Below are 13,841 nucleotides of genomic sequence, written 5' to 3'. Positions count from 1 at the left end.
ATGCTGGGCAAGCAGCACCACAGTGTCTCCTGGTAACTTGTCCATGTCAGCACATCTACAAAGACTACACTTTTTCCCAATGGCTCCATAACGTTCAACTGTATTGATAGGTCATACTTTAATATTTAGCACTTCTCTATGAGTGGACATGATGTTGTTCCAAGTTTTTACTATTGCAAACAATACTGCAGCTTGGAACACTCTTGAACCTCGATCTTAGCTCTTGTGAGATACATAGAAGTAAAAATGCCAGGTCAGAGTGCATGAAAGTTTTAAATTTTAATAGGTTATGATAAATTTTCCTGAAAAATGTGATGCCAGGTTTGAGCATATGTGAATAATCTTGAACTAGTGCGTAAGACCAGAGCTAGGAAGTCTGACCTTATGACAGCCAGTGAGGAGCAGGGCAGTGATGCAGGGATGAGGTGCTCGGTTTCTGATTTCCCGTGATGGTCTTGGTCAGAGTTTGCCTCAAAGCTGGTAAGCCCCAGGTGGGAGGTTGGCTGACAGATCCTTTTGTTAAGTAAATCCCTGAACTTCAGGTGTACAACCACCTAGAGGAGCAGCAGCCTTCTGAGAAACTACCTCCTAGGAGCTAGAATCCTGGGCAGGTTCGCCTTGCTTAATCCCTCAGTCCTACTCTCTGAGGATCCTGGCAGTATTCAACAAAGCTAACCCCTCCATCCTTCTCGAAATGCTTTCTTTTTTTTGATTTCCATAACAATACACGTTACTATTTTTCCTTGTCCTTCACAGGCCATTGGGTGAGCTCCTCACCTTTGTGTTGATGCTCCTCAGATTTAAAAAAAAAAATTTTTTTTTAATTAATTAATTTATTTTTGGCTGCGTTGGGTACTCGTTGCTGCCCGCGGGCTTTCTCTCGTTGCGGCGAGCGGGGGCTACTCTTCGTTGTGGTGCACAGGCTTCTCGTTGCGGTAGCTTCTCTCGTTGCGGAGCACAGACTCTAGGCGTGCGGGCTTCAGTAGTTGTGGCATGCGGGCTCATAGTTGTGGTTCACAGGCTCTAGAGCACAGGCTCAGTAGTTGTGGCATATGGGCTTAGTTGCTCTGCAGCATGTGGGATCTTCCCAGACCAGGGCTTGAACCCGTGTCCCCGGCACTGGCAGGTGGATTCTCAACCACTGCACCACCAGGGAAGTCCCGCTCCTCAGATTTTGATTCTTGTCCCTCTTCTTGTTTATCTCCAAACTCTCCTTAGATCACCTCTTTCCTTTCCATGTCCAGTGTCTTTTATATGCTGACAACTCCCCAATTTTTCTTGTTAGCCCAAACCTCTCCTCTGAATTTCAGAATCATATACCCACAAATTAAACGTGTCCAAAAGGACCACTTAATTTCCACTTCCAGTCTATGCCCTCCCTTACCCAGTCTTTCCCATATGCGGAAAAGGCACTTTCATCCACCCAGCTGCTCAAGTGAAGGACCTAAGAGTCATCTTGGATTCACCCTCTTCTTCACCCTCTCTATAGAGTCTGCCAACAAGACTAGTCTAGTCCATTTCCAAGTGGAATCTAACCATTTTCCTGCCTCTTCACTTTTCCACCCTAGTCCAAGCCACCATCTCTTCTCACATAAACATCTGCCCTCTCATCTATTCTGTGTAAATCAGATTGTGTTACTTTCCTGCTAAAGAACCGTCCAAGGATTTCTGTTGCTCTTTGGGTAAAAGTGTGAATGAATTACCTTGGCCTCCAAGGCTCGGCACCACCCGGCCAGGACCTATCTCCAGCAACTACCTCCTACCACTGCGCTGTCAGCTGGTGTCAGCAGGCCCCACCTCTCTGCTTTCCAGTCAGCTCTTCTGCCTGCCAAGCCTCTGCACATTTCAGGGCCTATTCACTTGCTAGGAACTTTCCACCCTCTGATCTTTGCTTAACCAGCTCCTTTGCCTCCCTCATGTCTCAACCTAAGTGTTGCTCCTCGGATAAGCCTTCCCTGAGCACCCGACATAATACAGGTTCCCTGTATTTGGCATGTACCTCAGCCTTTTGTCTGTTTCCTTCATACTAGTTATTGAAGCTTGCCATTTATTTACTTGTTTGCCTTTTCAGCTCTAGAATGGAAATTCCATGAAAGATGGCACATGTATGTCTTGTCCACTATGGATTCCTCAGTATTATAGGGAGCAGTAAATATTTATTGGATGACTGATTAAGAGTCCTATTCATTGGTCTTCTTCCACCAAGCAAAAGCCTCATGTCCCTGTGATAGTGAATCACTGACAGCATCACTCTTTGCTGTATACCATGTAGAATATAGCACTGGTTGATTTTCTGCTTTTACTCTTTAAGTTTCCAAAGAGACAGCATCAGCATCCTCTTTAGCTGTCTTGGCTGTGAATCTGCCTATTATCTTTTGGGCTTCATCAAATCAGAGAATAGAAATGCAACCAGGTCTTCTTCTCTGTACAATGTATAAAAACCACATCTCAAATAATGTGCTGTTCCCTGAGTTAATTTTTATCAAGTGTACTTTCTTTGATTCTGGACCTACATATGCTTTACCATGAAAACATTTAATTAGCTTTAAGGAAGATGTACAAAGGTCTTTGAAGGCTTGGAATGAAAAAAAGCAGTGTTTGCTCTTGTGGTGTGGAGCTCACGCTGAGGCAGGGTGGAAGTCATTCCCTCAACCACCCTCAAGGGAATGAGACAGGTCTTTGTGTCTGGGGCTCTCCATGTTCTTTCATTGAGGCAAGAACACTCCCTTCTCATCTGAGAGCTGATCAGTACATTCAGTGCTCCATCCCTCCCACCTCTTCAAGACTGGTCAAGCAGTAGGTATCTGATGAATTAATCATGACCAGCTATCGGCTCTTTGAGGCATTGAAATCTACTAAATTTAGTAGTTGGCAGGATAGCAAATAACAAGAGTCCTGTGACTTGGGGCTTGACCCTCTCCCACTTCTAGAGTCTCTTATTCTTAATCTATAAACCAAAGATTTGCATGTTTACCCTCACTCGCCTCCTGGATTCATGAGCTCTCTCTCCCTTTCTCTCTGCCCACACATGTGGATAAGGATGGAGGAGGAGAAGAGGAAGAAAGGGTAAAATCCTTTGTGACCTGAGAAGACATTATGAAAGTACAGTACTTATGGAAGAACTACATGAAACCTTTCCAAACAAAGTAAATCTAGCTTTTAAATGTTATCTGTTAGTACAACATGGACTCCTACCTCAATTCCAGCAGCCTGTAAAATGTCATTATCCTCCTAAACCAAAGTCCATCATTTCTTGGACATATGAGGGCTCTGATTAGCCTGATTTTATTGCACATTAAAAAATTTGAAACCAAATTTGTCCTAACAATGGCCTGTCATATTACAAAGCTATAGTCATTAAAATAGTGAGGTATTGGAGTCAAATCAGATAAATAGGATCAGTCAAAAGGAGAGAGCTTATAAACAGAGCCATGCATTATATCCGAGATAACATTGCAAATCACTGAAGAAAGGGTATAGAATAGACCCACCCCATGGGGAAAAAAATGAGATTTCTACTTTATATCATATGCAGATATAAATTCTAGATGGATTAAAGGCCTAAAATATAAATCACATCACTCTAAACCTATGTGGAAAACAATTTTTTTCTTGGAGCGGGAAAGGCTTTCTTTAATAAGATACAAAAACATGCACTATAGAGGAAAAGGTACTTAAATTTGACTATAGCAAAATTTAATTATTTTATATGGCAACAAACTAACAAATAAAACCCATTATAAACAAAGTTAAAATACAGTCGAATAGAACAAATGGCACTTTTCTTTTTATTGAGGTATCACTGACATATAACATTATATTAGTTTCTGGTGTTCAACCTTAAAATTATATATATATAAATGATCATCATAATAAGTCTAGTTAGCATCCATTGTCACACATAGTTACAATTTCTTTCTTGTGATGGGAATTTTAAGATCTACTGTCTTAGCTCCTTTCAAATATACAATACGGTATTGTTAACTATAGTCACCATGATGTACATTACATCACTATGACTTATTTATTTTATAACTAGAAGTTTGTAACTTTTGACCACCTTGACACTTTTTTCTTTAATAAATAAATGGTGAGAAAACAAGGGGGAGGAGGGCTGTTAGGAACTAAAAGAAATTTAAGAGACGTAGCAACCAAATGAAATGTGTGGACCTTGTTTGGATTCTGATTCAAAGAAACCAAATGTAAAAAGATGTTAGTGGGTCAGTTGGGGAGATCTGTGTACTGACTGGTGACTAAGTGACCATAAAAAATTATTGTTAATGTTTATGACATGATAATGACACTGTGGTTACTTTTTAAAAAATCCATATATCTTAGAGATGCTATTGAAGTATTTATGAATGAAATGATACAATGCCTGGCATTTCTTTAAAATAATCTAACAGGTATGTGGAGAAGAGAATGGAGGTGGGTATATAGATAAAAGGAGATTTGCCATATGTTCTTTTTTTTTTCTTCCAGTTTTATTGAGACATAATTGACATACAGCACTGTAGATATGTTCTTAATTATTGAAGCTGGGTGAGGGGTATATGGGAGTTCATTACCTTCTTTTCTTTTATTCACATTTGACATTTTCCATAATGATTTCTTTAAAATACAAGCAATGGATTTATAGCTATTCCTGGCCTATAATAAACATTCAATAAATGTTATCTGTTATTATTATATTAATCTTTAAAAAAGACGAGTGACACCTACATTGCTGGCGGGAGTGTAATTTGGTATGGCTCTACAGAGGATAATTTGGTAATACCTATTAAAATTTAAAAAACACTTAGCTTTAACTAGTACTTTTACTTCTGACAATTTACCTTACCAGTATTTGTACATGTATAAAATAATATATGTATAAGAAACACAAGTGGGGTTTTTTTGTGTTTTTTTTTTTGTTTTTTGCAGCACGCAGGCCTCTTACTGTTGTGGCCTCTCCTGTTGCGGAGCACAGGTTCCGGACACGCAGGCTCAGTGGCCATGGCTCACGGGCCCAGCCGCTCCGCAGCATGTGGGATCTTCCTGGTCCGGGACACAAACCCATGTCCCCTGCATTGGCAGGCGGACTCTCAACCACTGCGCCACCAGGGAAGCCCACAAGTTTTAATAATAAAAAATTGGAAGCAACATAAAGGTCAATCAGTAGGAACTAGTTAAATAAATTTTGGTCTATCATTATAAAAGAAGACTGCAGCCAAAAATAATAAATAAAATGTAATAAAGTAGAAAAGAGAAGGAATGTAAACTGATTTAGAATGATCTTTAAGATATCTTTAAGTGAGAAAAAGCAAGATGCAGAATGAATGTATAGTATGCTATCTTATGAGTTTACAAAAAGTAATTGTAGAAGAACATAGAAACTATTTTTTTGCATGTGCATAGAACTCTTTGGAAGGGTGCACTAGAACATTGCTTTTCTTCAAGAAGGTAAAATGAATGGGGCGAGGGAGGGTAATAGACCTAGAAAGATACTTTTCACATTGTACTCTTGTAACTCTTTAGGTTTTACCATGTGACTATATTACCAATTCAAAAATAAGAAAAGAAGGTTTATTTTCAAAGAAGATGTATATCATATGCAAAAGATTACTATCCAAGGTACATGTAAAACCCTTACAAACTAGTGATAAAAATATAATAATCCAATAAATAATAAGAAAATGATATGATAAAAGAAAACTGGTATTGCCAATAAACCTGTGAAAAGATAATTAAACTTACTAATAGCCATGGAGAAGAGAAATAAAACCAATACTTAGCCATTTTTTTTAACCATTCAATTGGAAAAAAATTAAATGTCTGATAATATTGATATCATATATTGACCAGTATGTGGGGTAAATGGTCCAATCACCTTCTGCTGGTGGGAATGTAAATCAGTATAGTCTCTTTCAGTCTTTTGGCAGAACCTAAGTAAAATAGAAATTGTGCATACACTAGGCCCATAGATTCTACTACTGAATATATTTCCTACGAAAACCGTTGTATGTGTGTACAAAGGGACATGCACAAGAATGTTTGTTGCAGCATGGCAGAAAATAGTGAAAAACTGGAAAGAACCTAAATATTCATCAGTAGTGAATTGGAAATGTGATATATACATAATAGAAAGAGGCGAAATAGATCTACATACCTCAACTTGGATAGATTGCCAAAAACCTAATGCTAAATAGTGGGGGAGAAAAGCAAGTTGCAGAAACTATAAAGAATGATGTCATTTATTTAAATAACAAAATACATATAGAGGGGCTTCCCTGGTGGTGCAGTAGTTGAGAATCTGCCTGCTAATGCAGGGGACACGGGTTCGAGCCCTGGTCTGGGAGGATCCCACATGCTGCGGAGCGGCTAGGCCCGTGAGCCACAACTACTGAGCCTGCGCGTCTGGAGCCTATGCTCCTCAACAAGAGAGGCCGCAATAGTGAGAGGCCCACGCACTGCGATGAAGAGTGGCCCCCGCTTGCCACAACTAGAGAAAGCTCTCGCACAGAAACGAAGACCCAACACAGCAAAAAAAAAAAAAAAAAATTAATAAACTCCTACCCCCAGCATCTTCTTTAAAAAATATACATATAATGGACTCTAAGGGAAAAAAATGTCATGAAGAGATTAGTGGTAGGACGGGAATAAAACACAGACTTACTCGAGCATGGACTTGAGGATATGGGGAGGGGGAAGGGTGGGCTGTGATGAAGTGAGAGAGTGGCAGGGACATATATACACTATCAAATGTAAATTAGATAGCTAGTGGGAAGCTGCTGCATAGCACAGGGAGATCACCTCTGTGCTTTGTGACCACCTAGAGGGGTGGGATAGGGAGGGTGGGAGAGAGGGTGATGCAAGAGGGAAGAGATATGGGAACATATGTATATGTATAACTGATTCACTTTGTTGTAAAGGAAAAACTAACACACTATTGTAAAACAATTATACTCCAATAAAGATGTTAAAAAAAAATATATATATATATATACATATAGAAAGTAATACTATATATTACTGTTGCATACATAAGTATATAAAACATATATATTTTTAATAGATTGGAAAGATCCACACCCAACTCATGAAAGTAGCTTTCTTTCCCTTGGGTGTGGGTGTGGGAGGAGTGGACTGGTTGAAAGGGATGGAATTTGGAGTCTGAAACATATTATTTCTTTAAAAAAAACTTGGAGGAAAATATGACCAGATGTTAATAGTTGTTAACTCTGGGAAGTATGAGTGTGAGAGTTTAACTTTTCTGTGTTTTTTAAATTTCCCAAGAAAAGGGGTGGGGTGGGAGAAAACTTTGTCAGGGAAAAAGAATCATATAGATTTCCCTTTGAGCTTTGGAGGACCCCAGCAATGTGCACTTCCCTTTGTGAAAGGAAGAAAAACTGAGTGAATGCTTAACTTTCCCTGGAAAAAATTTTTGCTGATGACAGCTCGTTTCCCTTCTCCTGACTTTCCACCCCGTCCTACACCACAGACAGAGCCAAGAACACTCTGAGGAGAAAGGCAGCTACTTCTAATATGGGGAAGTTAAGGCTCAATCTGCCCACATGGAATAGTGTTTGTGAAGAATAAGTAATTTCCATGAACATGACTTGTAGGTTTTAAATTAAACTGAACCACTCTGTGTGTGTATTATTACTAGTATAAATAGTACTGGAAAACTTGCTGTATCATGGGGAATAAAAATAGAAAGTGGCTTAAGATGTGGAACCAAAATCCCAAAGAGTATATGCATTTTAAATGACATTCTGAGAGAGTGAGCAATCCTCCCAAATTTTCCAAAAGAAAATATTGCCAAAGATTATTCAGAAATTGTTCAGAAAAGAAAACATTTCAGACAACGTGACATTGACAGATCAGTTAACATATTTGGTGTAAAAGGCCTTCTATTTACATGGGCTCCTTCTACTGTACCCGTGAATAAGGCTGACCTTGAACAGGGGGAAAATGACACCCCCAACTCTTGTGATACAATGTGAATGGGGATTGAGCACAATTTGGGTGTTAGGGTAGAAAGGCCATTATCTGGGCCCACCGTTGACGCTATACTTGAGCCCAGGTGTGAGCAAGAAGAGCACAGAGCCTTCTTGGAAGAGAATATTTGAGGTCAGTGAGCATCAAATAGCACCTTTTCTTTTTTTTAACATTTTGATAAAATAGTAGTAGCTTATTGCACCAGTTGGCGGCCACTATACTCTGCTGTTATCCCCTCGATGACAATGACAGAACTGTACATCCGTTAAGTATTCAGGAATGAGACTTGCTTGTTTTGACACCATTGTTTCTGTGAAAGAGAAAGGAACCAGACTGGAGAGGATAGTCATCAATTGGCAGAATCAGTTAAGAATAACAGCAACCCCAGTGTGTGTCATTTGGGAGAGGTAAAACCTTGACTAGGCCCTGGAACTCATCAGGAAATGTTAGCCCAACTCTTCTTCCCTTAGCTTGGACAACATCTGGTCTCATTTCCATGCCTTCTATGTATCTAGTTGAAGGGAAGCTTACCCCCACCCACAAATCACTTAACCTCTTAGGATGCCTGATACTAAAAAAATAGTATGTTAGCAACCATAGGGATTCCTATTTGTAGAGATAAGTCTTTGCTTCTTACTTAAGCCTTGATTTATTGTCTTTGGTTGTTTGGGATAGGGGATGGCTGATTTTTTAACAAGAAGATAAACTTACAGCTGGAAATTCTTTTAAGCCATAAATACCACTAACTTGCCTGGTCCAGGGAAGTTCAAATAAAGACACTGGGATTCAGCAGCTCCTGAAATGTTTTCCTTCTTTTCCCATTGGCCAAGAGAAAGACATGTCCCACCATCAGCAGTGTAGGCGCCAGGGCCTGACCTAGTCCTGGATACTGAAACCATTCAGAGCTCCTCTTGCAAAGAAAGGAAGCAGAAGATGACAAATTGGTCTACACCATTAAACCTCCAAAGGGGGCGCATAACTTTACACAGCAATCTCTGATGGTTTCCTTATCTGCTTTATTTAGTATAAACACTGTCCTCCCTGATTCTCCTTCAGGCTCCAGGGATTAATTCTATGCCATTAGCTGAATTCACCTCCTTTGTTCTGCTCCCTAACATTGTTTCTATCTTCCCTCTTTGTCTTATGCAGATCCTGGAAGATATCAACTCCTAGGTCTAGTGCAGCATCTTATTCACCTTGGCATCTACCACTGCATGGCGCACAGCACCTATCACCTAGTAGGTAAGCAATAAATGCTTGTCCATTGGCCAATTCTGTAGTCCCAGCGCTGTCTACACATTAAACAGCTGGGGGAACTTTAAACAACAAATGAGAAATGCTGCCCTGGTGTCACCCCAGACGAACTGAATCCTGATCTCTGGGTGTGGAGCCCCAGCACTGGCACATTTGGAAAGCTCCACAGGTGATTCTGGTGCATGAAGAAAGTTGGTAACTACTGGGTTAAATAACCTTGCTTTACTTGGCTGTGTTCTGTCTGCTTCCAAGTTTGGAAGAAACCTGTTTGAATTCTTTCAAGGAACAAATATGCCAATCACTGAGAAGATACCAGTGCTATTTCATATGAGAGTAGAATAAGTTTTCTCATCTGTAAAATGGGGATAATAGTAACTACATCTTAAGATTGTTGTAAAAAGTATATGACCTGATTTATCTAAGACTCTTAAAATAGGATCTAGAGTATAAGTAAATACAGTCCACTATGAAGAAGAGTGTGATGTGTTTGTTGTTATTATTGTTGTTTTCTTCTTTGGTTAATGATTCCAGTTTCCTCCCAGACTAAGCTCCCAGAATAGTTTTTGACTACAGTCTGTCCTTTGCCCTGTCCATCTCTTCCCTTGTCAAGTCCTGTTCCTCAGATCCTGTGCTGTCTGGAACTTGCCCCTTTCTTTTCATTCCCATTGCCCCAGTGCTAATCCTTGCTCCCTTTCCTCTCTCTCCCAGATTATGGCTGTCAACTGGTCTCCTTGCCACTGATCTGTCTGTGTGTCAGTCATCCCTATATGGTTCTCAAATTGCTTTAAAGTCAAGCTGTGACTGCCAAGCTTAAAACTCAACCTATATCCTCATTTCTGTGAAAATTCAAACCCAAGGTGTATGACTAGGACAGTTTAATTACTTTCTCCAAGCCTCCCTTTCCTTATATTTAAATGGGGATCATCTAATAAATACTTTCTACTCAATTGGGTTGTTGGTGAGAAAGAATATTCTAGAATAACATCTAGAACTCTACATGGCACATGATAAGGGCTTAGTAAATGTTAACTGTTATTATTATTATTGTTATTATTTAATAACATTAATATGTTATTACTGAAAGTTACCAGCAGCTGTTGCAGCCATCCTAGATGCTGGCCATATGGAAGTCCTTGCTGTTCCCAGACCACCCCCCTGGATCAGGTCTCTGCTCCCATTCACCTTTGGAATGCCTGTTACCCATCTCCAGGCGTCTGAATCCTATCAGTCCTATAGGGCCATCTCCTAGAAGTACTTCCTCTTCTGACTTGGCATAAAAATCTCCTTTGAGGGCAGGGGTTCTCAAACTTTAGCAGACATCTTATTCACCTAAAGGGCTTGTTAAAATACTGATTCCTAGCTCTGAAGATCCTAATTCAGTAGGTCTAGGGTGGGACCCAAGAGTTCACATTTCTAACCAGTTCCGAGGTACTATGGACCTCGCTCATTCACACTTTAAGTAGCACTGTTTTAGGGCCCTGGACACCTTGCAACTTCTATTGTAGTTATTTGAGTACAAATTTCTTTGCCAAGGAAACTCTTAAGTTCTCAACAGAAGGGCCAACATCTACTTTTCCCTTCTATCGGAGGAGGCAGGCCTTGGGCTGGGACTTGAAGGATGGGCGGGGTCGGGCACCCTGCAACACGGAGCCCAGGACAGCATTGGAAGGTATAGGAAGTGGCTTGGTTGTGAGATGGTGAGTGGATGGGATATGAAGGCATAAGGGGAAATAAGCCTAGAGAGATGTGGCAGGTTGGATTTTGAGAGGTGGGTGTGGGGGGGAACCTTGAAAGGTGAGCAGAAGGCTGTACATTTGAGCTTCTAACCTGCAAAAGCCAAGGGCTGAACTGCATGGTGTCATGACAAGGGTCTCTCCTGTTACCAAGGCTGCGTGGGGCTCTGACTTACTCTTGGCATTCCCAACAAGGTACACCTCTTAGAGGCACCATAGATGTTTGCTCTTCTAGCTCCCAAAGCCTGTCATTCTGCTAATGATGCTTGTCTGTGAAAACATGGACTGTGGCTCTGGAAGTGCCAACTGATCCTGCATACTGGACAAAACCCAGGCCTTGAGGTCACTGTGACTGGTACCCCCTCCCACAAATTCTGGCTCATTCCTTCTCTGAACACTACTTGGGCTGGTTTGTTTGGAAGTTGCTTGACCAAGAAGCCAGAACCATCACTGCCTCTAGAAACTGGGATCTTTTCTCACTTTCAGCATAAGCTTGGTTTAAGGAGATAATCACGAGAGAGAGAGAGAGAGAGAGAGAGAGAGAGAGAGAGAAGGAAATGGCCACCTGGACGCAACAGATCTGGGCTCAGTGAGAAGCCCTTGGTGCCATTCTGTGGGTTTTTTGCTCTGCCTGCCTCACAGAGTACTGATGAGGTTAAATAATTAATGTCTGTGAATGTACTTTGTAAGCTCTAAAGCACTGCAGGAATATAATTAATTATGTTTATAATTACAAGTAATGTAATTATAATTGTAATTAGTTTTGTGGGTGGAAGCAGAATAGATCTATCCCATGCCTGTTCTCTAGTAGGATATCCTTGGTGGATATCCTTGGTGAGATCATCATTTTGTATATTTGAGCTTGACTCACTCTCTGACTTTATTTTAACATTGGGGATATATGTGAGACTTTGGCTCAAGGACTTCTGGCTGTGTTTTAGAAAATGGGAAAAAATGCATAGCGTGAAGCTGGGAGACCCAATACCTCAGTGGTAACATTCTTTGGCACTTATCTATCAGGTGGATAAAGTTAGGGCAATTTAGTTATGAATTTACCTATATATAGCAATAATGCTTGCAGGGATCCCATGGCTAAACATAAAAAACCAGACACACACACATGTAATTTGTATAATTGATGTATGTTAATAATTACTCAAAGTAGCAGTTATTACCAGAAATCCACTAGAATCCAATACAATCTAAAATGATCATGCTATTGCTAAATTATGTCTGCTCTATATATCAAGCAATGCTTATTAACACTAAGCTGAAAAATGTAATATGTTATACTATTTTGTTTGTTCAGCAAAATGAATAAGCTTGATGGAAGTGCCAGCTAGTTTACTTCCTTCCATTAACATGCTTAATCTTAAAAAATAACGGTGTTTGGGCCCATGTTCTGGAGTGACAGCTGTATTTGTGTCCGAGAGAGATGTACCAAGGCTAGGAATTCTCAGAATTCATCAGAGAAATCTGTACTGTTAAGATGTAAGACTACTAGAACCATTGTCTGTATTTTTCCCATTTGAAAGATCAGTATAATGGCAACCTATGTAACAGGGAAAATGCTCCTGGGGTCTCCCTCCTTGAAACGGCAAGATTCTATGGAGAAGCTAAATTGTATTTCTTTGGAGTCTCTGACCTTCTGCCTTTGTTCCTATGCACTGTTAATTGTTGTTAATTTCTAACACCTCATTAATTATTTCCATTAAAGATGTGAGAGAGGGAAATGCCCTTCACTCATGGGTGGTCATACAACTAAACCATTAATAATTTTAAAAAGTGTGTTACTTTAAAAGTGAAAAGTGAATTTGAGCCATTTGCATAAGAGTGATGTATTTCTGATGGCTGGGCTGTGACACTCTGAAATCCTGCCACTGGCAATGTGGCTGGGGACACCCAGAAGAATACAGTCGTGGCTGAGGAAGAAACTGAGTCTCCTTTTGCTTCCCTAATGACTGTAACATTTGGCCTGTAGAGTGTAATGTGCTTTTCAGAGAACTTCTTCTCTTTACAGCTTTTTCTTCCTTTGCAAAAAAAGCCTAGAGGTGGAACAGTTTCCTCCAATGTCACAGCCCAAGTCAGTCACACAATTAGTACTTTACGCAGAGTTCCACTCCCATTCGGCCCACCAGATCATGCCGGGAGGTCAGCGCTGGGGCTGTGACGACTTCCACTCCCACCTCAGGCTTTCACAGAGATGGAGCCAAGGCCATTTCACTGACATCGGGCTGCCAATCTTTGAAAAACTGCTGGGATCGACATTTAGTGTTGAGATTTTTATTTAGTGACTCTCTTGAAAGCTTAGGCAGAAGATCCTTCCCACAAGTTTTCAGGAGTGTTGAGAATTAAACATTATATTGGAAAAGAAGCATCAAATATGGTCTCTAGGTTTGATCAACCAGAGGAAAATTTTAGGGTGTGGACAAAAGATTTGGGGAAGTGGATGAAAAATTATTTTATGGGTGAAGATTTCAACAGTGAAGATCTACACAGCCAGATTCTATACCTAGAAATAGATTAGTTGCAAGGATAATATTTTGAACTTAAGGGTGGATATAATTCTTCTAGTTGAACCCCTTGTTTTGCTAATAAGAAAATGGAGATCCAGAGAGGACCGGGAGACCCCTTATGTATGAATGTAGGAAATATGAGAACTGGTTACTTAGGGGGCTTATGGCTTCCAATTTTGATTCTGCTTTTCATCTGGACTGTGACTTCAAGAGCAAGGAGTGACATCTCTCTTTCTCCTCTTCTTCCTCCTCCTCCCCTCCTCTTCTTGTTCTTCTGTGCTAGCATACTGGGGAGATCAGAGGGAACAACTTTCTACTTCCTGGAATACACTGAAACTATACCAGGCAGCTTGGGGTA

The 13,841-nt window shown here is 40.4% G+C and overlaps 1 long non-coding RNA gene across 2 annotated transcripts in view; it reads left to right on the top strand.

Annotated features, from left to right (window-relative positions):
* LOC131751402 (uncharacterized) overlaps positions 1-13,841 on the top strand; it is a 407,034-nt gene that overhangs the window by 338,953 nt on the left and 54,240 nt on the right. For both annotated transcript variants that reach the window (XR_010839331.1, XR_010839330.1), the window contains one exon: positions 9,130-9,222. This is a non-coding gene — a long non-coding RNA (uncharacterized lncRNA). The remainder of the gene's footprint in view (positions 1-9,129; positions 9,223-13,841) is intronic.

The sequence above is a fragment of the Kogia breviceps genome, chromosome 2 (assembly GCF_026419965.1).
Source record: "Kogia breviceps isolate mKogBre1 chromosome 2, mKogBre1 haplotype 1, whole genome shotgun sequence".
In the NCBI taxonomy this organism is placed as follows: Eukaryota; Metazoa; Chordata; class Mammalia; order Artiodactyla; family Physeteridae; genus Kogia; species Kogia breviceps.
This window is presented reverse-complemented; position numbering and strand designations above follow the sequence as displayed.